General features: G+C 39.8%; 1 long non-coding RNA gene across 1 annotated transcript; it reads right to left on the reverse strand.

Moving 5' to 3' along the window:
* Nucleotides 1-4,777: 4,777 nt before the first annotated feature.
* On the reverse strand, nucleotides 4,778-24,484 carry LOC105727048 (uncharacterized). Its single transcript, XR_001109689.3, has 3 exons — nucleotides 24,404-24,484; nucleotides 6,756-6,870; nucleotides 4,778-6,424 (listed from the first exon to the last, which is right to left on the reverse strand). It is a non-coding gene; the product is annotated as an uncharacterized LOC105727048 (long non-coding RNA).
* Between the last annotated feature and the right edge of the window lie 1,242 nt (nucleotides 24,485-25,726).

The following is a 25,726-nucleotide window of genomic DNA, read 5'->3' on the forward strand; positions in this document are numbered from 1 at the left end:
CACTGATGTCACACTACAACTAATGTGCAATAGCCTGGCTTATTTTCAGAATTCGATCTTATTTTTTAAAATGACTTTATTGAGGCTTAATTCACACACCATAACTTTCACTCAGTTTAAGTGACTAATTTAATGACTTTTAGCATATTTACAGGATTGTGCTACCATCACCACATTCTGATTTTAGAAATTCCCATCACACTAATAAGAAAGTGACCATTAGCAGTCATTTTCCTTTCCCATCTCTTGCCTAGGCAACCACTAAGCTACTTTCTGCATACAAATTTGCCTTTTCTAGACATTTTATATAAATGGAATAATACAGTATCTGTTTGTTCATGCCCAGGTCCTTTCTGTTACCGTGTTTTTGAAGTTCCTCCACAGTTTAGTATGTATCACTACCTCATTGCTTCTTATTGCTGAATTGTATTCCATTATATGGAGGTACCACAGTTTGATTATTATTCATCAGTTGATGGACATATGAGTTATTTCTACTTTTGGCCAGTATAAATAAAGCTGCTTTTGACATTCTTATACAAGTCTTTGTGTAAACATATATTTTAATTTTTCTTGAGTGAAGGTTTCTTTTAAGAGGAATGGAATTGCTGGTTTTGGAGGAATGTTTACATTAATTTTCAAAGTCTTAAAACCAGAACAATGTACATCATAATTTTATTTTGATAAGTTGCCATCTTCAAGTAATTTTAATTGTTTTGTTATTACTTATAAATTTGTAAAACTAGCTTTTGTGATATCCTTGAAGTTTTAGTTTATTTAAATAAGAAATGTCTTTACATCATACTGCTTTAAATATTTAGAAATAATTTCTCTATGCTCATAGATTCTTTATCTTGGTGCTTAATTTGTGATTTGATTAAGAGTATCTTTAAATAAGGATCTTCTCTAGATTTTTGTTTTAGCATACATAACATATGGAATAATTTCTCTGTCTTTAAAATAATCTTCTGTGGAATAGGAGGTTTGAAAATCACAGAGTGAATATCTTTCTTCCTTGTTATTTTAGCTGCTGACATTTTTAATTCAATTTAGCTGTGGCCTTATATTTTTAAAGTTAATGAAGTGGATTTCAGGTTCAGTTAGCGGTAATTTAAGATGACAATTCAATCATTAGTGAAGCTAATTATTAAATGGAAAATTCACTGTGATCCTTAAGCTCATAATGAAATAAAATCTTAGGTCCAAGGGCTATGCAAAGACTATAAGCTGGTTGGCGTGTAGCTCTTTTAATAAAATGGCACAATAGTAAGTTTGGGAGACAGCAGTCCTGTACATAGTATTATTTTCAGTGGGCTGAAGTTTAATATTTAGGTTCATTTCTAGTCATGATTTTATTTAGCTAAATCACATAGCATGTAAAGAACTTTGTTTCACAGCATCTCCAACAGTGTTCCTAAATATAAACATATTCATTATCCTATTTATCTCAAACCCGTATGACAGGTATGGTAATTGCTGTGTTCACATAATAAGAATAAAACAGAAATGATGTTGTTATGAATGCTTTTGTAGCTTCATTTTGGTAAGCAAGTGAATGCATTTCTTTTGGGTACATACCTGCAACAAAATTGCTGGATCACAAGGAATGCTGTGTTCAGCTTTGATAGATAAGGCCACCTACTACCAGTGTTTGAGAGTGTCTGTTTCTCTATCATACTTTAATAGGCAGATCCAGAACAGTGCATGGTAAATGCATGAATAAGAGGGATGCATGAACAATGCATGGCAAATGGGTAAATAATAGTGTGTCTTAGTTTTAGCTACTATAAAAAAAATACCTAGATTGTATGGCTTTAACAACAAACGTTTGCTTCTCTCAGTTTTGGAGACTGGGAAGTCCAAGATCAAGTTGCTAATGGATTTGGTGTCTAGGGAGGTCTCATTTCCTGATTCATAGATTTCTTCTCACTATATCCCTACATGGCTGAAAGAGCAAGGAAGGTCCCTGAAATCTATTCTATAAGGGCACGGATTCTATTATCAGGGTTCTGCCCTCATGACCTAATCATTTCCCAAAGGTCCCACCTTCTAATATCACAACCTTGAGGGTTAGGGTTTCAACATATACATTTTGGGAGTCATGGACATTCAGTCTATAGCAGGTAGTATATGTATGCAGTAGAATACTACACAGCAATGGAAAATGAATGATATGATTCAGGTAACAACATGAATGAATCTCAAAGAATATGCTAAATGAATAAATAAGACACAAAGTGAAATATGTGATCCCTATTTTTTTAAAGTTCAAAAAAGACAAAACTAAGTTGTGGTGTTAGAAGTTATGATAGTGGCTAATTTGGAGGAGTAAAGAGGGTAGTGATTGCAAAGGGGCAGGAGGGAAGTTTCTGAGTGTTGGTAACGTTCTGTTCCTTAATCTGGATTTCTTCACTTTGTCATATTTTTTCAAGCTATATACTTAATGATCTATAAATCTTCTAAATACATGCTAAAATTCATTAAAAAGTAAAAGACAAACAGGCATTTAGCTTAAAAAATTAACTTAACCTTTTTATTTTACTTTGAGACAGGGTCTCACTGTGTTGCCCAGACTGGAGTAGAGTGGCACAATCTTGGCTTACTGCAGCCTTGACCTCCTGGGCTCTAGAGATCCTCCCACTTCAGCCTCTCAAGTAGCTTGGACTACAGGTGCACTCCACCACACCTGGCTGATTTTTGTATTTTTTGCAGAAATGGGGTTTCGCCATGTTGCCGAGGCTGGTCTTGAACTCCTGAGCTCAAGGTATCTGCCTGCCTCAGACTCCCAAAGTGCTGGGATTACAGGTGTACTACAGTGCCTAACTTCTTTTGATTTTAATTATAATATTTATTTAAACTTAATTATTAAAGTAAAATTTATTTAAAAAAATCCCTTTCATGTCAATATAATTCTTTAATATATACCAGGAATTTTCTTTCCTAATAGAGTATTTTTACCCTTTATTTTTTGAATTTTTAAAATGTTTTTATTTTTTTTAAATCACACTGTAAACATTCTGTTTTATAATACATTTTAATTTCTGACAGTACTGTTACTCTTATGATTCATTTGTTTAGAGCAATTTTAACTGTTTCCTTATGTGAGTATTTTGTGAATTTTCAAAAAGGGGCTAGGATTTTGATTACTTTAACTTTACAAATTAATTTGAGTGGCATTGACATCTTGCCAGATTGAGTTTTTTTCATCTAGATCTATGATGTCTCTCCATTTATTTAAGTCTTCTCTTGTGCCATTGAATCTTTGGAGTTTTCCTTTAGAAAACTCAGCTATAATATATAAATGATAGATGAATACATTCTTGTTGTTAAAAAGTTAAATACAAATAAATCTACAATCCCAAATTCAGATATACCTTTTCCCCCCAATAGAGCTATCCAGTTACCAATGTGGAATGTATCTCTCCAAACTTTTCTAAGCATGTACCTATGTGTACATGTACCCAGAGAAGATATATAATATGTTGATTTTTTTCATAATTTTTCTGTCTACATGAATAGTCTCATACAATCTATATTTTGGGGTGTGTGTGTGTGTGTGTGTGTGTGTATGTGTGTGTGTGTCTATGTGTGTTATTTGTTCACCCTCAACACTATGGTTAGACATAGTTCCATGCTAGGACATTAGAATTCTCTCCTTCTATTAAATTGCAAATCAACATATTGCAGAATGGATATATTATTGGTTGTTTATTTTACTGATGGACACATAGATTGTTACAGTTTTTTTGTGATTATAAGCAATGTTAAATCACATTTTTATACACATCTACTTGCATACACTTACAAGTTTTTCCCTAAGTAGATTTTGAGACATGGAATTGGTCAAAGTGTATGCACATATTAAATCTTGGTAAATACTGCCTAATCTTTCTACAAATGTTTTTCCCAATCAGCATGCTCACTAAGAATGTATAAAAATATCCGTTAACTCTTCATATGTTAAAAACCATGGGAGATGGAAAGAATGAATAATTATTACTCGCAATGGAGTTTACAATAAAATGTAGTAATATAAGGCAGTAAACATAATACCTTAAAAGTAGCTAACCTTGTAGAAGTAATAGCTTATAGTGCTTGGCAAAGAGAAGGGGTATTATCCTATTTCCAGGATGTCATGATAATTTTTTTCCCCAGCAAAATGGGCAAGCTAATAAATACAACTTGTTGGCTCACTGAGTGGATTCATTTTTTGGGAACAGATAAACTCACAAAGTCCATAGTATACAATGACCAAACTTACAGAGCCCAAAGTACAAAACCAGTTTATTAATGTACAGGAGATAAAACATGCCTGTGGGTCCAGACATGCCCACCCACCCTCACCTTCTGTCCATGTATACACCACATCAAAAGCCAATTTAACATTTGAATGCCAGCAAATCTAGTTTTTAATATATCCACATGGCAGTCCACTTTTCATGTACTTTCTATGAAGCCTCTCAACTGGGAAAACCAATTTATAATCTAGATGGATGAGTATAGAATGAGAAGAAGAGGAGAGGGTTGGGTTAGTTACAGGAATCACCACCCCCACAGTATGGAATATACCTGCCCTTGGTTAGACAGGCTGTCTCCTAGGCAAAGACATCTTTCCTCTTGGACAGTGCTGGGATGGATCCATCCAATATATTCCTCTAGCATTCTCTCTTTTCTGGATTTTCAATGATGGAAAACCCTCCATCTAATAGGCATATTATTTTCCACTATAATCAAGGATTATTCTCTAGAAGCAATCCACATTATTTAATTCCAATAATAAAATCAATAATTACAGTAATGTTTATTTAGGGCTTATGATATGCCAGGCAGAGTTCCAAGTACTTTAAATACATTAACTCATTTAATCTTTTTAAAAATGACTTTCTCTATCTCCATTTTTTACCCATCATATGTTGGTTTGATAGTTTCTCTCTCTCAGGGCACAAACTCATTTATTTTCTTTATACATTCTTGAAGTGATCCTTGATATAAGTGAAATGGAAACATGATTAAAATACAGCAGGAATTCTAGTAGGAAGATATTCTTTCTGATTAGGTCAATAAAGGAAACTTCTCATGAAGGAAGAGAAGGGGTCTTAAAATATGAATAGAATTTTTATTGGCAGAGGTAGGAGAAAATTTCATGCTTAAAAACGAAGAAGAACATTTCTCCTCCTTAAAAGGGTAAGTTTCATTTACCTGGAAGTTTACTTACATAAAATACCTGACTTCATAATAATGACTGATAAAGGAGAGATATATTTTATAAATAATTTGTGTGGTGAGTGGGAAAATATGAATGTTTTCCTGTAAAAATTTTATTGTCTGATTAAACTAAATGGACATAAAACAAAACTGTCATTGGTTCCATGAGACTTTTCTAATTGTGCTTCTCACATACTTGTACAATTTATACTTTATTGAAAATGAGACTCGAGAGATGCTGTTAAAATCCAGGAGGGGGAATTAGAATGCAGTGCCTTTGATTGCAGCATTTGTTATTTTAGAGGGAAAAAGCATCAGTGGTTACTTATAAATTGTGAGTCTGACCTACATTGCAGTGCTAGCAAATTTCCCTGGGAACCTGATCAATAAAACACAGTTAAAAAAGAACCTTCCTAACAGCCTTTCCTTATAAAAAGCTAAGGTTGACAGTCAAGAAAACAATTTGCTCAATTTCATCTACTCCCCTAGAATTCCCATCAGGCAAAATTACTCACTATTTCTTAGTCACAAAAGCATTTCATTTAAAATAATAATTTTGATTTTTACTGCATTTTAATATAAAAGTTACACATAAGGACTTATGGGTAATTATAATAGGCTAACTATATGTGGTACCCTTTTTCCCGGTGTGCTCAGAAAAGACCCAAACTGGTAACAGAGGAAGGAACAAATGGAAAGACTGTGAGTCACACTTTGGATAAAATTTATAGTCACTATCCTTGATGAAGATGCATTGAGAATCCTATTCTTGGACTACACACCATTTGCCCACTTTTTACATCTAATTGAGACTCAAAAATAATAGAATGAGATCTTAAGTCAGCCCCTGTTTAAAGGCAGCTATCTTCTTAATCAGGATTTCTCAACATTGACATTATTGACATTTGGGACTCGATAATTCTTTGTTATAGGGGATATTGAGTAGCATCCTGGTTTCTCTTCACTAGATGATAGTAGTACTCTGCAGCCTTCCCCAGTTGTGACAACCAAAAATGTCTCTAGGAATTGCCACATACTTATTGAGGAACAAGGCAGCTCCCAGGTTAGAGCCACAACCCTAAATGACGAGAGTCACCAGAGCCTGTAGCTTCTTCTGTTCTGTCTCTCTTTGTCACCATTGGACCCTCTCTTTTCACTTCCTATGACAAGAAGTCAAAGCATGAAGAATGCAGTCCTCTGAGTTCTGGGGCACTTTATCCTGAAAAAAAATTTAAGAAAGAGCATTAGGACCAAAATTCATTTATGGTGCTAGAAGTTAAAGTAATGGTTACCTTTGAGGGAGGGGATATTAGCAGAGAAGGAACACAAAGGGGACTTTTCTGGTGAAAGGATATTCTTGATCTAGGTGGTGGTTATGCATATGTTAAAATTCATTGAATCTTACTGTTAAGCTGGTTGTACTATACTGTATTTAAGTTATACCTCAATTAACAACAACAAGAAAAAGAAAGGCTCAGGAGAAACAGAACCAAATATGAGGCATATTAAAAGAAAAGGATAAAGACCCTGAAGATAAATAGAGAATATACCTCTGAAAATTAAAAGATGTGAACACTTTAGAATTCATGTGCTTACATCGAACAGTTCAGTTTGGGAAAGTTAGTGGATTTTCATGTAACCCATACCAAAGGCCTTCCACAATTCCTGTGAAGCAAAAAGAAAATTAGCATTAAAAGCTGGGGCTGTTATTCAACCTATTGCCAGAATCTTGAAGATATAATGGATTTGCTTAAAAAATATAATAGATGGCTCTTCTAAGCTGTGCCAGCAGAAATAGCCTCCACATGTCCACTAGAAAGTTGGGGAGAAGCTTCATACCATCCACTTATCTGCCTCTTTGAAGGCGAGGATTGTACTGATCATTATTCTAAGCAGCTCTTCTACTGCATAGGTACTGCTTTTTAAGGCAGAGTTCTCTGCTCCCTATCTACCTAGTGACACCAATTATTCTACTTCTAATCTGGAGGGCAATGTCTTAGAAAATCTGAGGCTGGGGGAGTGTCCAAGAGGCCAGCAATGGCTCATTGTTTTGGGGACCAAAGTCCACACAAGTAAAGCATTGTACCCAGAGTAATAACAATGAGTGGGAAGTATGCACTGAGTCAGCCTTGACATGTATCTAAAACAGTCAGAATTGCAGAGTGATTAGTGCAACAGTGGCAGATCTGACAACCGAATCACATTATCATCTGTGTAACAATGGTGCACATACTACGTTTGACAACAATTCATCTAGTTCCCACTTTGAAACAGGTTTCTACCTCTAATGCTCCCATGTTTAGAGACTTGGAAGCTGCTGCTGCTGTCCAAATAATCAGTATGCCTAGAGTGGTCAGTGCATCAGCACTAGTTCACATGTCATCCCAATAGGTCCATATTTTGAATGTGATCATTCTATCTAGAGAGGCCGGTGTGTCTGAAATGGTTAGTGTGTTGAGTGTAATTAATCCGTTAGGTCCTGTGCATCTACAGTGCTCAGTTTGTTTAGGCCAATGGAATCTGCATTATTTGTTTGCATTTCTCTGGCATATCTTCTAGGCCTACATGAAATCCACCATCTTTAGGAGATAAAGTGGTCTGAGGACATATATGACTGGGATGTGGCTATGTGCCTGAGGCTTTTGCATCCACTCTGGGATGTGGGTTCCCACTGCTCCAGGATTATTCCCTTGGCTTGTCTGTTCAGGTTCTTAAATAGCTACCTTCTCCGATAAACAGGGGCCCCACCCTAACTCCAGCTACACGCCACCAGGAATATCCAAGAGGAATGAGACTATTTGGTAGCATTTTGCTCAACCTGCAGCTTGGGACCCAGGAGACCTGGGCAGCAGGATTTCTTTTCCCTTAGCCCTTTCTCAGTTTCTCACTCTCACTCAGCACTTCCAGGGACTGCAGGATCCCCTCATTAGTGGCCCCAAATACCTTCCTCACCTCCCAGCTTTATGTAGTAAAAGTCATTATTCATTGATTCATTAATTTTTTTTAGTTCATGCATTCAATCAGCATATATTTATTTACCATCTAATGCATTCCAGGCATTACTTTATGGGTGAAGGTTATAGTGATACATGAGGCGGACAATATCCTTATTCTCTTGGAGCTTATATCTTAGTGGAGAAAACAGACTAAGTGAATAAACTATCAAACAAGCATATATTAGATAGTAATAAATGCTATGATGTAAGTTAAACCAGTACATGAGATTTTTGGTTGGGGTCAGGGTAGGGGGTACTGAGAAGGTATAGTTGTTTATCTATGCAAATAAGAAGGCCCAGGACCTAGGAAAGTCTTAAAACAGACTGGAAGTTATTAAATGTAGTGGAGGCTTCAATGGCCTATTGACATTCATTTTCCCCTTGTTCCTTCCTAAAGAAATCAATTCCTAAGTGTCTATGTGTCTCAGGGAAGGCTGAGGGACACAGCCACCAGCTTGGTCCTGATTAACATCACCCAGTAACACCATCCACCTTGCTAGTGATTGGTTTAAGAATCTGGGCCTAACCCAATCAGCACAAAGTATTTTCTTGTCAAGAGATTGGTTCAGTAATGGACACATGATCCAATTTGAGCCAATAAGCTGTGAGGGGAGTTTTCTGGAACTGTCTGGGAAGTTTTCTGCTCTTAATAGGAAGAGAAAATCGGTCCACTAGATGTGAAGGAGGAAGCAAGCATACTCAGTTGTTCCTAGCAGCTGGTGTAGGGCCACGAGGCAAATTCTCTTGAGAGTAAATCTGACACTGTGGATGGCTAAGTGTAAAGAAGGAAATGGTCTGGTTTCGGAGGACATCAGTGAACCTCCAAACTAACGGATCTTGAAAGCCTGCTGGGGGGCCCTTGCCATTCCTGTGCAGGCCACAACTTCTGTTTGTGCGGAGAGTAGCAGCTAGAGAGGTCCACAGGCACAGTACTCAGTCAGTAAGGGACAAGAAATGAGGGAGAACCACAGCAGCTTTCTTGTCCCTTGCTTGAGACAACCCTGAGGACACCAAGTGACGGGGAAACCCTGTCCAAGTAGAACACATTTACACTGAACTATGAATGACAACAAGAAGTCTTCTGTGAGAAGCGTGTTCACAGCTGAGGCATCAACTTGGCAAAGACCCTAATGTATTTGTTTTGGCAGGTTCTGGAATCAGAAAAAAAGAGGGCAATTATGGCTGGGCACTGGGGTTCTAGAGTCCTGGGGTCAGGAAGTCTGGTAACATCCTTCTCCTCATCTTGCTTGCAGTTTGGCCTTCGGGAAGACATTTAATCCTTTTGAGTATTAGTTTTCTCATCTTTAAATAGGCTTAATCGTAGCACCCACATGACAGGGTTGTAATGAGAATCAAATGAGCTCATGAATGTGAAGTGTTTATCACAGTCCCTGCCCAGAGTAGTTATTCTCTCATCTAGATTAGGTTTGTTTGCCCAATGTTCAATTTGCTATGGATTTTATGTCTTTTTAGGGTCATTGTCAGGATGAGCAGAATAAAATCACACTTGGCTGAACCTTGGAACAATGAAGTGCAAACCCCCACTGGTGAATGCTGCGGAACCATAGCTAAGCTTTTTTTTTTCTTTTTCTTTTCATTAAATAGATAATCCAGATCCTTTCATAGCTCCAGCTGCCCCCAGAGTTTACTTCTTTGCCAGAAAACCTCGAAATATGTCTTAAAGTTTTGCAAAGTGTAAGTTAAGTTTATCCTCTGAGCAAGAACACATCTCCTCTCCTGTAGCATCTGCTGGAAACTATCAAAAGATAATCTGTCAACATTCCTAAAGATCGAGGTCCACAGTAAACACTCTGGCCAATTTGTCCATCAAATAAGATTAAAAACCTTCTGCAGACATATTATTGAGAAAAACTGGAAATGCTAATACAGTTCCACTGGAACACAGATGATTAATTACCTGATGGATTTGACACACATATTTTGGGCTGCTTTGAAAACCTTCCTTGGGACCATGTACTCTCATGGGATATCATTACTGCAGGGAAGTTCCTGAAGTAGCCCTAACATTGAAGGTCATCCCAAGGACACTGCCTCTTTAACCCATACCCAGCTTTCCAGGGAGTCACTGCAAATTCGCATATGTTGATTGCACAGATGACTTTGTACAGTAATTTTACTACTTTCCTGCAAGAGGGAGAAATTCCACCCAGAACACTTTTAGCAGTGTGCTATTGTGAGTCCACAAAGAGAGCCGTTGGATTTAATAATATGTATTTCCTTAAAACAATGAAGACTGATAAGATGTGTTTCACCTCACACATAAATAAAGCTAATAATAAAGTGATTTCCTTTAGAGCTTTCTGTCAGAGAAGTCTAATAAAATAATAGAAACTGTTCAGTATTACTTATCTAGGGCAAGTAATATTTTTCTCACCCCTAGTAAGCTCATAATCAAACCTGTCTATGTATAGTCACATGCTAGTGACCAGTTCTGTCTACCATCATATACTAATTTTCTATAATTATGTGCTTTGAGAAATGAAATGAATAGATAGAGAAGGATTCAATTCCTAGTTCTATCACTTACTTATTCTTTGACCTTATTAATAATAATAGTAATAATGATGGTTAATGTTTATGACAGCTTACCAGGTCTCAAGAATTATGCTTAGAGATTAATTATACTTAACTTATACCCATCTTATTTAATATTTGCAAAAAACCATTAAGAGGGAGAAGTATAATAATTATACCTTATTTGTAGTTGAGAAATAGAAACTTTAAGTGGTCTTAAGACCCTTGTCCAAGGTCAAACTTTTAGTAGGTGTCTCAGTTGCATTTCAAACTTGGGCTACCTGACCTGGCAGATTGTGTATTTATGGTATATTATGCTTCTTCTTGGGCCTAATTTCCTCATCTATATTTGTTTTCCTCTCCTAGGTAACTGGGGAGTCCAAGACTCTGCTCAGACTGTTTCCAGATTCAGTGCGGGCAAGAGTAGGGCTGGCTTGCAGCTGAGGATATGGGGCAAAGTGTGATGGAAGCCAGGGCTGCAGGCTATGGGAGGGCAGGGCAGGAAGCAAGGGAAGGCTTGACGTGCCCAGCCCCAGTACAGACATCCACAATGAAGGATCGGTGACAGAGGACCTGCAGAGGCAACAGCTTGCATAGCTTGTCCCACCTTCTCCCCATGGCATGATGATAAATCCTTTATTCTCTATCTTTCATAGTGGTTCTGCTGTTACGAACCCTGGTGTGCTGCCCCTGCAGAGTTTATGATTTAGACAGACAGCAGGCAGCTTAATAAATAAGTAAATTGTATATATGCTTAAAAGTTAAAGGTGTTAAAGGTTCTGTGGAAAAAAAGAAGATTAAAGAAGCAAAGAGTAAGGAAATTTAGGGTACTATGGGGGTGGGTGGAGTGGGAAGCAGGGCACCGTCTGAACTAGAGTGGTCATGCTGGGCCTGACTAAGAAGGGAGGATTTGGATACAGACCTGAAGGAGGTGAGGGGCAAGCCCAGGGAAGCATCATGGACAGAGGGAGCATAGAACATACTCTCTCAGGCAGGAGAGTGCCTGGAGTGTCCCAGGAACTCGAACTCCAAGGAGGCCTGTGTGATTGGAAAGGAGAGAGCAAGGAGTAGGGCAGGAGGACATCTGTCTGGAACTGTGATAGGCTCTGATCATAGCAAGGGTTGGCAAATACAGCCTGTGGACCACATCCCATCCCTTGGCCTATTTCTGTACATTAAGACCTATTGAAGCACAGCTGCTCTTACATATCATCTATGGCTGCTTTCTGGCTATAACTGCAGAGTTGAATAGTTGTGACAGAGACCTTATGGATTACATGGCCTGATATATTTACTGAAAAAGTTTGCTGACCTCTGGTGTAAAGCATGGAGGTTTTTGGCCTTTACTCTGAGTGAAACCCAAATCTCAGGGTTTTGAGCAGAGGAGGAACAGGATCTGATTTATGTTATGTAAGAATTATTCCTACTGCTATGTTGAGAAAAGCATGTATCTGGGCAGCATAGAAGCATAGAGACCCATTAGAAGGCTATTACTTTAATCCAAACAAGAGATTATGGGAGATTGGAAGAGAGTGGCAGCAGGAGAGGTGGAGAGAGGTGCTCAGTTTCTGATTATCTTTTGAAGATTGAGTCAGCCTGACAGGTTGGATTTGGAGTATGAGAAAAATGAAGGAGTCAACAAACGTATAATAATAATCTATCTTAAGTGCTGATATAAAAGGATTCCTTAAAAATGTCTTAGGGACCAATGGGGATGGGAGAGGTGCCAACCTCTCTACCCACTGGAGTAGCTCTGTTTTATCTATTTTATGTATTGGGTTTTCTGCTAATGCAGTTGTTCTCAACTTTGGCTGCACATTAGAATCATCTGGGGGAGCTTTAAAAGGTGCTGATGCCTAGGTCCCACCCTGCAAATTCTTGTTCAGTTGGTTTGGGTTTTGGCCTAAGCGTTAGGATTCATAAGGGCTTTCCACGTGATTCTTCCATCAGCCAAGGTTGAGAACCACTGCTCTGATATTTTCTTTGAACAAACTTTCCATGGTTTTTGAATGATGAAAAAGGACTGGTTTCAGATCTAGAAATGTGTGATGAAATTTGTCTTTGTCATTTAAATTTTCTCAGCATTCAGTACCTTCATAACCTCTTTTGTTTTCTTTGAAGGATTTTCTTCTCCCCTTTGTTTATAGCCTTGGTGGTGGAAGCACCTGTTCCCCTATCACGTAAGGTGATCTTCCTGGATCTCTTTTCTCCCTTCCTCTGGTGCACGCAGATGGCATCTCTTTGATTTGAACCCAACCAGTTGAGCACACGAATGTGAATGTCAGAGGTGGTTGCAGGTGTCTTGCCACAGCAGTGGCAGTCTGCCCAGGATTGCCCAGCCATGAAATGATTGCAGAGTCATTTCCTGTTTCTCTACTCTCAGAGCCCCTGGGTACTTTCTATCCATTCCCAAGCCCAGGGCCCCAGTCTTTCGTTGATTCTGTCAGTCCTCTTTCCTCCACTCTTTATGATGTTGATTAATTAAATTCCCTATTGCTTCAGTTAGCTATAGATTGTAATCAAGAACCCTATTGATACAGAGTGCCTGGGTGGCATTTGCTCATTTGTATCATGCCATTATTCTAGTCTATTCATTTGGCAATAGTGCACTGTGATTTCTTTGTTGGAAAAGAGCAAACAAGAAAAACAATCTATTGAACTACGCTTATTCAATAGGGACAGACAGATATGAATTGGTGCCAGATATTTTGGTGGTTATAGCAATCGTTTATAAAACTAGCACAGCTATCAATAATAACAATTTATTAATCATCTACTTGAAAGTACAAAAATTTGATTTAATATTTCTACAGATGCCAAGTCTTTGGCTGAAAAATGTCATATATGTGTAAAATCAAGACTGATATGACAAGCTAACAAGATCTCAATTTTGGGGCACACTTTGGATCTGCAGAGAGAGATTTGTGTCAGTTTGTGTCCTCCAGGAAGCAGACACCAAGACAGAATTAGAAGTGCAAGAGATTTATTGTAGAAAATATCTTTGAAAGATAAAGGGAGAGGTCACAGGAGTAGTTAGAACTAGTTAGACCATTCCGCACTTTTGGACACTGTGAAAGGAGAGGAGGCGGTTAGGAGTATTTGTGGGAAAGCCTCAAACTGCAATGCAGTTCAGAGAAAGTCTAGACCAGGCTGATGGGGAGCTTTGGTGCAAAGATTGCCAGTTAGAGGAGTCTTGTTTTGGGCAGGAATCTCCCAGATCCAGTAGCCCTGCTAACCTGTCATTGGCCGGGAGTAGCCTGAAAAGAGGATGGTCTCAGAGAAAACATGGGGGTGGATCACAAAGATGCAGCAGCTGAAGGTGGTCCATTAACTACTTTCCTTGCAGCAGGTTCTCTTTTGAAATATTTGAGTAGTGTACCACCATAGAGTCCACAGAAGGCCGTAGAAGCAAAGTTTGCTTTGTAAAAATCAAGGTTGAACTCTCCAGCCGGCCCTATTATTCAAGACCACATAAAGCATGAAAACTGAGTATATGTAGACGTGTGTATGTGTTATTATTATAGTTTTTGTTTGTGGTTTAGCAGGAAGTTTTTCAATCTATTGTTTGGGGAGGGTAAGTCTTTATGAAGAATTGATGCCTTTTATTTCACCTACAGAAAAGTCATAAGTGGGGTGCTGCAGAGGCATTATAATTCTAAACACTAGGTCCTAGGGAAGGGTAGCTAAATTTTCAGAGCTCTAGATCCCAGTCCTTTTTGCCTGCTCAAGTTATGTTTTTTTGTTCTCTCTTCTCTTTCATGCACCATCTACTGCTCTTTCAATACTGTATTATTTTTATCATTATATAAACATGTTCTTTAAAATTTTTCTGTTTCCCACATTCCTTTCCAGTCATTCTCCCATTATTCTGCACCTATTCAAGGGCAAACACATGAGTTATCTCCTCTACCTTTATATCCTTTCAATCTTCAACCCATTTTATTTTATTTTGTTAGAAACAAATGCTTGTTACTCAGTGCCAAAAAGAACTAGTGCTCAGACAAAGAATTTTCTCAGCAAGGCAATTTACTTCTATAGAAGGGTACATCTCATGGATGGAGCAATAGCAAGAGCACACCTGAACTGGGGAGGGGAAGGGGTTCTTATCCTTGATGCAGGTAGCCCCTACTGCTATGTCATTCACCTATTGGCTAGGGTTAGACTGCACAGTCTAAGCTAATCCCGATTGGCTATTTTAAAGGAAGCAGAGGTATGAGCCAGAGTGGCAGGGTGAGCAGTTTGGCAGGAAGGACAGTTACGGAACACGTAACTAAAGGTGACTCAGTTTGAAGCAGGTGACCAGGAGTGACTCAGGTCAAAGCAGGTACCAGGGGAACAAATGTGAACTACTGATTAGAACTGGTGGGAAAGTTCTTTACTGAAACTAGAGGCAAGGGGGCAAAGAGAACCAGGAAGTTAAACTTTAAAATGGAGAACAAAGAATAAGAGAGCTGAACATACTGACATACTGATTCTTTGAAGAGAAACTTGAAGCTCACTGTATTTAACTGTTTTATTTTATTTTGCCTTCTGAAACCCAGATAGAACCCACTTTAATCTGACTTCACTCTCCCTGCTCCTCAGCAGTTCCATTTGTCAAGGGCACCAATGACTTCCAGGGAGCAAACCCAGTAGCCAGTTCTCTGCTCTTGCTTATGTGACCTCGGTGGCATCAAATACTGCTGACACCTTCTTCTTTTTGAAACATGTACTTTGGTTTCCATTCATACCACTTTCCTCATTTCTTCCACTTTTGCTCCAGTCACTCCCTGTCAATATCATCAGCTGACTCCTCTTTAACCAAATCAAACTTTGGACTTACCTTGTTTTGGTCTTAACTGAACATTCTTTGCCCCTCTTCCCTCCCTCCCCCACTCCCCTGCCTACTTGTTTCTCGGTTCAGGGTGCTATGGCCATTTTGGGTAGGATGATTCTTTGTTGTATGGGATATTCTTTGCATTGAAGGTCTTTTAACATCCTTGGTCCCCAGGTAACTAAATTCCTTCTTAGTTACTGGGTCATCCGGATTTGCATGAGTTCTCTGAGGCAAGCCCTTAAAGGAGGAATGTGTGCAAAGGGCCTGTTAAGGAAGAGCTCCCAGGAGAATTAGAAAGGGTGTGGGGGAAGTAGGGCAGAATAAGAGAACACAGCAAGAAAGAATGGTATTTCAGTTTGTCCTGGCTTGAGACAAAAGAGCTGGGCATTCATGTTCCCATTTCCGTCAGTCATTGGCTAAGGACTGCCGTGTGTGTGTGTCTGTGTGTGTTTTGTGGAGGGAAGGGCAATTACGGTGAGTGGGTTAGATGTGAAATCCTAAGAACTTGGCTTGCAGCCAAAGTAGTCCAGTAGCTCCAAAGAAATCACTGAACCAAGTTGCAGGTCCAAGCCCTTAGAAACAAGCACCCAGGTGTGAGGGGATGGAACTTAGGACTAGCAAGGAGGATTCCAGGGGACCAGCACAGATAGTGTCTGTTACAAGTGTCTGTGATGGGAATATGGATGGAACAGGGTGGGTGGAAGCTGTATGTAAGGGGAAAGAGAAGGGAGAATGGGTCTGACTGATCAGACCCCTGCATGCCATTCATGAGAGTGGTCCTTTGTGGATCTGTTTTCTAGAAAGTCTTTAGGCAGGTGGATAGAGAAGGCAACTATAAGAGTGACAGTGTGAGTTCACAGGAGCTGAATTGGTTCAGAGGCCTGCTTCCAGCTTCTGGGGCCAGGAATTACTTTCTGGGATCAGCAGTCCACCTTGGTATAATCAGAGACCTGGCCTGCAAATGTCTCTCACTGTCTGTGTCTTGTCCCCTTCCAGCAATCCAACAGGACTCTCGTAAATGAGACATAATCCCTTGTGGGGTAGAGTGTAGGAGTTCTCCCCACTACCAGTAATGAACAGGAGTATTTGTTGTGCTGTGTCTTTTGGACTGAGGTTTTATAATTAAAAAAATTAAAGAGTTTAATAATTTTAAAATGGAAAGGAGAAATTCTGTTAAATATTAGGAAACTTTTGAATTATCTTTATAATACTTATAATAAAAGCACATGACATACAAGGTGCAAGTAAGAATACCTTAAGCTGGAAAGAAAGGAAAGGATGCTTCCTTGCATAGAAGTATTGAAAAGTAGAGAGGACAATATTAACTCTCAATTCTAACACACAAAGGCAACTGATTTTAACATTTCAATATTAGACCATCATTCTCAGCAAACTGACACAAGAACAGAAAATCAAATACTGCATGTTCTTGCTCATAGGTGGGTGTTGAACAATGAGAACATATGGACACGGGAAGGGGAGCATCACACACTGGGGTCTGTTGAGGCAGGGGCTAAGGGAGGGACAGCAGGGGGTGGGGAGGTTTGGTAGGGATAATATGGGGAGAAAAGCCAGGTGTGGGTGATGGGGGATGGAGGCAGCAAACCACCTTGCCATGTATGTACCTATGCAACAATCCTGCATGATTTGCACATGTATGCCAGAACCTAAAGTACAATTTAAAAAATTTTCAGTATATCTTTTTCATATAATGCTTTTTCTTCACATAATGCTATAAAAGAAATGGTTTTAAAGTGTGTCTAGGATTTGTTTGATACTTCTTCCTTCTAGAAATGTCTCTTAATTTACCTCTTCTTAAATGTTAGAGGGACTTGGTGTCTCACTTCTAACAAATATACTATGGCAGAAGTATTAATAATGGTGTGTGACTTTGGAGACTAGATCATAAGAGGGCTGTGATCCCTTCCTTGTTTTTCCTTGGGACACTTATTCTGGGGAAGCCAGTTGACATGTGAGGTTGCTCCAGCAGCCCTATGGAGAGATTCACGTAGTGGCGTCTATCAGCAGCCTTCTCCAGGGTCTCTAACAGCCAGACAGGTACATCATTGTGGAAGCATGTCCTGTAGTGCCAGACAAGCCTTCAAATGGATGCTGGCCAACATATTGACTACAGCCTCATGAGAGACCCTGAAACCACCCAGCTAAGCTGCTCCCAAATTCCTGACCCACTGAAACTGTACAGTAACAAATGCCTTTTCTTTTGGGATAATGTTTAATGAAACAATAGAGAACTAATATCAGGCTCTTGATACATTCAAGTTGCCTTTTCAAAAGGTTATACAAATTTATTCACTCATCAAAAATAGATAAGAGTGGTTGTTTAACTATGCCCTTTTCAATTGAATTTTTATGACTAATGAAACAAATCTTTGCTAATGCAGAAATAAATTATTATAAGTACTAGATTCTTTCATTCTGCTTTGGTTAAAATTAGAGTTGAAATAATTTTAGTGTCACTTAATGAATTCTTTAAGTGAAGGAATCATTAACACAGGACTTTAGAAAATGCAAAGCACTTATTTATTCATTGCCCTTTATTGTGAGAGGATAAGAAAGGGTAGAGAAAAAATATATATAATTTATCATAATATTTAAGTTAATATTATTCTTCATCTTGTCATAAAGTTGAATTTCTGTCAAAGTATATGTGTTTATTAAGAAGAGCAAACATTTTTCTGTAATCTTGAGAGTTATTCTTTAACAGGTCCAAGGACTTATTCATCTGAAACCTTAAGACTATTAATGTTGTTTATAGGCAATTACATTTGCTATAATTTTTTGGTAGAAAATAATACTTTTTATTTAAAATTGTTTCTTAAAGAAAATGGCTTTTCTCCTCAACCTTGTCTTAATAACTATTAACTGGCCACGGCCTTGCAAATCTGGTTGCAATTATCTCAAGTAGTTTTCAAAAATATTGGAGCAGGGGAAATATTTGTAATTTTTTCCTTTTTACATAAGTCATACAAGTAAAGATAATCATTGTAATGTTATAATAGAATTAGCGCTTAAATAAAAAATGAAGTATCAAACTTTTAATCTATTCTCTTTTGATAAATTAAAAACGGGGAGAAGTTCTGACCTTAAAACATGGAGAAAGCCTTGAATGAAATGTAACATCTGTGGTTTTCAAATAGCCTCATATATCGGAATATGCACAGTACAATCAACTATCTTGTTATTTCTGTTTTCAAAAGCTCATCCATTTCTTTTCATCATTATTTTGCAGAGTACTTTAACTGCTTTGAAGCGGCTTCTATGAGTGAGATCAGAGAGAGCAGTATTGCCTGTTAATTATAGAAGCCTAAAGCTGGCTGTAACATTGTTACATTAACAGTACATGCTTAGCTGCTCTTAACATGTACTTAACAGTACATGTGGGTGGCACATACATGGAACAGCAAGAAATAGTATAGAAAAAAACATGCAATTGAAATGAAAAATAGTTTACAATACTTCCTAGCACTAACATTTTTATTTTCAACTTTGGAAAAACAATGAAATAATTTATATCTCTGAATTTGCTCTTACATAGTGTGTTAATCTGGGAACTTTTGAAGAGGTCTTTTGTTTCTATTGACTTATCTGGTTGTTAAGTACACAAATAAAATCTGCTGCTTGACTCTCTATGCTATATGATTTTCATTTTAAATGTATAAGTGGAAAGGTAATCCCTCATGTAATTATATGCAGTGTCCATGAAAGCATTAACTTAGGTGACTGCCTTCTTATTATTTCAGAATACATTTTAAATATATTTTATGCAAAAGTATTTTTAAATGCATCCATGCTGCATCTTAACTAAGTAGTTCAGGAAGATGGTAAGCAAACAGATTTTTATTTGCTCACTTGAACAAGCCACTTTCAATGCTTTGTAGAATGAGGCATACCTAAGCAAATATATAAGCAAAGAAATTAATACTAGCTTAAACAATCATTGCCAATTTGACTATGTTCTGACATCAAAACAGAATGGATGTTATCTTGTTCAGAGAGAGTTTATTTTTATGTGTATCAGTGACTCATGAAAAAAATTACAAGAAACTCTCAAAATGATAATTAGGAAAAACATGATTTTGCCTTGCTTTCAGGTTTTCTGAAACTTTGACTTTAGAAAAAACTTGGCTTGGCCAAGTTACAGGTGCCGTGGCTCATGCCTGTAATCCCAGTTCTTTGGGAGGCCAAGATGCGTGGATCATTTGAGGTCAGGACTTCAAGACCAGCCTGACCAACATGGGGAAACCCCATCTCTACTATACATGCCAAAATTAGCCAGGTGGTAGTGGCGTGTGCCTGTAATCCTAGCTACTCGGGAGGCTGAGGCAGGAGAATAGCTTGAGCCTGGGAGGTGGAGATTGCTGTTAGCTGAGATCGTGCAACTGCACTCCAGCCTGGGCTATAGAGTGAGACCCTGTCTCAAAAAAAAAAAAAAAAAAAAAAAAGAAAGAAAGAAAGAAAAGAAAAAGAGAGAAAAGGAAAAACTAGGCTTGGCTGTGTTTGTTTATTTCTGGTATTATAGAAGAATTTGATTTTATAAAATAAGGTACAGTCTCTGCATTTGGCAGAAACATGCCTCCTTTCTAATGATGGGAGAAAATCTTGTAGCTCCTATCCTGAATGTGTCTTTAACCATTTCATGCCATAAAATCAGTGCCATACTGTTCATTCATTGGTGCAGGACTCAGTTCCATTTTTTTCCCTACAATCTTGGCTTTGAAGCAACGACTCTGCCTCTGACCTGTGGTCTGTATACCTGGACGCTTCCTTTAAGTGTGTGGCTTGGGCTGGATAGCATCCCAGTTCTGCACACTACCCGGCCTGAGATCTCTACTGCTCTACTAATCTCTGATACCAGACCCAGGTGTCTGGCATGCACTGTCCTTCCAGGCTGGGCCCTCAGTACTCTGGGCCATCACTAACCTAGGAATGGGAATTGAACAGCCTCTGCGGAGACTGTTCCTCCTGTGCATGATAAGTAAGCCAACAGAGCAAAAAGTTGGTAGGCACTGCCACTTCTAATGAGTATCCCCTTCACACAATTATATGTTTTAAGATTATAGATAAAGAGACAAATTATGTGTTAGGAAATTAGCTAAAAGTACAGTGCTTTCCATATAAAAAGATTTCCCTATCATTCGGGGTGGCTTTGGAAAAAAATAAATCAAAACATCATCTTTGAAATGATTTGTATTTAATATCACCTGTGGCAAGTTTAAAATTGTGAAGTTTACTTTAGCTTTAATTCCATTTTTTTTGGTAAGAAAACCAAACCAATTTAATAGCCTTGTGTGTATGTGTTGGCTCCTAAACAACCCTTCCCCCCAAAATCTAGTGTCACAACAACACACACATTGACTCCCTAAAGATCAATATAAGTCCATTTGAGGGTGTCCTACTTAAGATTGTAAAGTTGAAGCGATTTTATAATCCTACAACCTGTGTGTGTGTGTGTGTGTGTGTGTGTGTGTGTGTGTGTTTAAAGTACATTAAAAAGATGGGGACAGGGTTGGGGGCATATAAAACAGGTGCCTAAGTAAATGGCAGACCATGTCCTTTTACCTACAAACTGTTATCATGGAAGTATATAGTGCCCTTTCCTTCAATTAGGCTAAGCAGTTGTCTCTTCCATTGTTGTTCAGTAAGTTTCAGCAGTTCTACCTTGAAATAGGTACCAGTTTGTGGAAAAGTCACACTCTAGGTTGTACAAAGGTTCTATGTATACAGTTGGTCACAAGTAAGAGAGCTACTTTGCAAGGCCTACTTTTTTTTGAAATTAAAAATAAGTCTAGTCTGTGTTTGGGGAGATTTATTTTTTAATGTTTGCAAAGCAGCATAGCAACAGCTGTGATTGCAGGACTTGCCTGAGGTTGTGGTCCCAACCTTTGCCAGCATTTGCATATCAGTAAGAAAAATAAGAGGAGTTTTTTTTTTTTTTTTTTTTTTTTTTTGAGATGGAGTTTTGCTCTTGTTGCCCAGGCTGGAGTGCAATGGCGGGATCTCAGCTCACTGCAACCTCTGCCTCCCAAGTTCAAGTGATTCTCCTGCCTCAGCCTCTCAAGTAGCTAGGATTACAGGCATGTGCCACCATGCCTGGCTAATTTTGTGTTTTTAGTAGAGATGGGGTTTCTCCCTGTTGTTCAGGCTGGTTTCAAACTCCTGACCTCAGGTGACCCACCCGCTTCGGCCTCCCAAAGTGCTGGGATTACAGGCATGAGCCACTGTGTCCAGCCTAGATTTTTTTTAAAGAAGATTCTAGAGATTTCACTCTGCATTTCTCCTTCCATGGAAGTCCTCCTATGCTGTAACTGACCACAGTCTCATTTTTATACAGCAAGTGAGGACACCAGTGTTTGGGATCAGTCAATAGCACCTGGTTTTTCCACATCTGCACAGATACCTGATTGGAAGCCATCCCTCTTGGAAATTGTGGTCTTATTCAGGACCAAGCTGGCCCCCAGGGAAACTGGGAGAGTGGAACATGGCCACTCCAGACCACAGAGGTCTCACTGCTCTGTCTTTGTGGCCAGAGCACCTTGAGCATTCTGGTGCACTGGTTCCACACAGCAGGTCCACACTCACCAAAGGGACCAGAATTTCCTTGGGAAACGTTTCTGAGACTCTTTTTCTCTCGGTACCTAACAGACCCATGGTGTTCTCCATGGCTTCCTCCCACGGTGGGCCAGGTGACTGTTTACCCGTGTGTCATAGAGTGGACCTTCAAGGTGCCTTTTTTGGTAAAGGCTTGCCCACAAATGCTGCATTCAACAGGCTTCTTGCAGTATGCACCTGCTCATGAATCTGGGTGTGCTAGCAGCGTGTTCCTCCCACACACATGCTGGGCCTGCTGGCGGGGCTGAGTGCTAACAAAGGGCTCACTTGAGGACAATACTGAGGGTTCGACCGAGGTGCCAGAACCCTGACTTTGTCATGGGTTGGCTAGGCTGGCATAAATGTGGAAGGGAGCCTACTCTCACACTTATGCTTGTCGAGGACCACCTCGTCTTTGGGTTTGCCCCCTCACAGAGATGTCCAGCGGCTTCCCCTTCTAGTTCCTGGGTGGCCTAGCACAACCCACCATGAAGAAAGGCTGCTGGCTGAGTACCCGGCCAGGCACGAGGACGCACCGCACTGGGGAGGCGAAACTAAAATTCGGGAGTGCCCTCTCCCATCTGGCTGCAGAGCGGGGCGGGCGGGGGTGCGGGGCAGCAGTCCTGGGGACATGCATCTGGCAGCAGAAGGGATGTCGGTGTGAGGTAGCTTGGCTTGTTTCAAGGCATCCAGAGACAGACCTTGGCTTCTAGCTTTCCCCCTGAGCAAAGCCACTGCCGCAGAAACCTGTGGGACACGTGGCCACCCAAGGTCTTCGGGGTGCGGCGCCGTTGGGTGAATGGGGGGCAAGCGAGGCCCACTGGTGCGCCTGGGCTCTGATCTGCTGGGTGACCTGGATCTGCTGTAGCTGCTGCAGGCATGGGATCTACTCGAGCACCGACAGGATGCTGTTGGCGCCAGGCACTCGAGCTCCGCAGACTCACCACCCTGTAGTGCCTGCAGGGGCACCTGTTGGCTATTGCTTTTGGGTGCATAGCTTATGCCCTGGGGTGTGGGTGGCAGGGCAGTGTCTGTCTTTAAGTGCCCCATAGCCTCAGCACCCGGCTTCTCCTTCATGTGCCCTGGGCAGCCATTATTCTCCCTGTGGCCGTCCTTCCTGTTTGGACCTGGTGGCTGGTGGCTCAGTACAGACCTGAGGAAGTCTTCTGAAGGCAATGGACCCTCACTGTCATTCATGATGCGGACACGTGGATTTTTAGTGCAATTTTCCTTATGTTCCAAGAACTGAGAGATGCCAAAGAACTCCACACAGCATTTCTCCCAGACGTGCATCTTCTCTGGAAGACGATTTACCATGCCTTTGTCCTCACTCCTTCCATCTTCATTCCCTGGGACACACGGCTTTCCCGCCAGTGCCCATGGGGTAGGGTCTGCAAACTCAGGGATTGGGAGCTGCTGCTGCTGCTCACCCTTATCCTCCTTGGAGATGTTGTTTTGGGGTATCCCCTGCTTGCACAACGTGATACAAGCATTGGGGTGCCAGGTGAGCCGCAGTTATTTGCCCTCTATGGCAAAAATTCCCAGAGTTGAGAAATATCTCATCTTCAAAAGACAGCAAATCTTCAATAACAAAAATGTCTCTTTTAAACTCATGGCGGCTACCATGACCAATCCAGCCCAAACTGCTTATTACATTCCAAACTCCTCACACAGCCTAAGCTCCCTGTGTGCTCTCTTTCCACAATGATTGCTCTTGGCTGGTCTGCTTTGTAAACTATTTCCCCAACAACCCACCTCGAACATGTTCCCTGTGAAATCTTTCATCTCCCTTCCTCGAGTTGAGTTGATCTTACCTGATGCCAACACTTTATATTGAATATAACACCATTTCTTACACTGATTTATTACAATTTATCCTTCTGTTTGAGACTTTGAATTCCTCAAGGGTAGAGGTTTTATCTTTTTTGTGACCACTGAATCTAGGTACCCATGAAATATGTGTGGCATGAATGAATGACCTTGAGGAACAATGAAAAGCCAGACCCAGTAGGTGATTGGAATTATTAAATTGTGATATGGCCATCAGACTCTATGACACAAATTGTTTCATTAACCTGCTGGGTGCAGTGGCTCAACACCTGTAATCCCAGCACTTCCAGAGGCCGAGGTGAGAGGACCATTTGTGCTCAGGAGTTCAAGACCTGCCCATGCAACCTATCTCTACAAAAAATAACACGTCTCTACAAAAATAAAGAAATTACCTGGGCCTGGTGGTACACACCTGTAGTTCCAGCTACTTGGGAGGGTGAGATGGGAAGATCGCTTGAGCCTGGGAGGTCGAGGCTGTAGTGAGCAGTGATTGTGCCACTGCACTGCAGCCTGGATGACAGAGCAAGACCTTATCTCAAAACCAACCAACCAAAGAAACAAAAAACTGAATATTAACCTCAGTCTGTGAAAGATTAGACCATAGCCCACTCTGGTGTGTGAAAACAAAGTCGACTGGGTCTCAATAATATTCTTTCTAGCTGGCTGGAAGAAATGCTAAGTCAATGCTTTTTTCTGTGAAACCAATACATTTTTATTTGGTTTGTCATTTATTAACCTCTGAATAACTTGTTATAGGTCAAGTGATAGAGTTGCAAGAGGGATTGCTTTGAGACAGGCTGGCAGGATGCCCAGACAGTCTCTCTTGAGTGCCATCATCCCAGAAGTGCTGCCCTATTCTAGGCTGGGTTCTTTGCTTTCCACAACCTTGACATTTCATTCAGTGTAGAAATGATCATGTAACCAAACCCACAAGACTGATGTATATTAATTGAGATCTCAGTCTGTTAATTGACAATGAAAAGTATAACTGGCAAGCAGATAAGAAATTTATATTAGCTGGTTACTGTGTTCCTACCTCTTCAGGAAAACATAGTTGGGAAACAAATGTTTAAAACAAAAGTTACTTAGTGGATCTAGATGAAGAGAAAGGGAGCAAGTAGGTCGTTGAGTCATGAGAACTGGAGGCTCCATCTTCCTCCTGGCCCCCAGCTGCCAAGCTTTGGGTATTTGCATTCAGGGGCTACAGTAGTCTTTTCCCTAGATGGAAGACCTACTAAAAAATTCTTGTCTTTGACTTCCCACTTACAAGGAAGTCAATCTACCCCGATGCATTCAGTTCCTACTACTAACAGGATTTATTCAGGCAAGGCAAAATAAAACTGTCTATTTTAATCTAAAATTCTCATGTTAGAATTATAATCCAGTAAGACTGCTGTCACACTGTTCATCCTGGACACCTCGATTGGACTTGAGAGCATTTTCAAATCCCTGTAGCCCCACAGTTTTCTTGAATTAATTTCTACATTTAGCTGATCTCATCCATTATGCGTTAACTCATATTAGCTTCATTCTTAGAAAATGGAAACATTATGTATAGGTTTTGAGGGCTCAGGACTTTCTAATGTTAATGCAGTTTTGGGGCGCTTGGTTCACTGCTATACTCCCTGTAAATACTACTTGATAATTATCCTTAAGCAGTGCCTTTTAGACCATTAGTCCCATGCACTGTGTGTCAGAAATTCAAACTAGTGGGTTCTCACTGGATGCTTGAAAA

The sequence above is a fragment of the Aotus nancymaae genome, unplaced genomic scaffold, assembly GCF_030222135.1.
Source record: "Aotus nancymaae isolate 86718 unplaced genomic scaffold, 86718_ANA_hifiasm-v0.15.2.pri h1tg000019l, whole genome shotgun sequence".
NCBI classification, from domain to species: Eukaryota; Metazoa; Chordata; class Mammalia; order Primates; family Aotidae; genus Aotus; species Aotus nancymaae.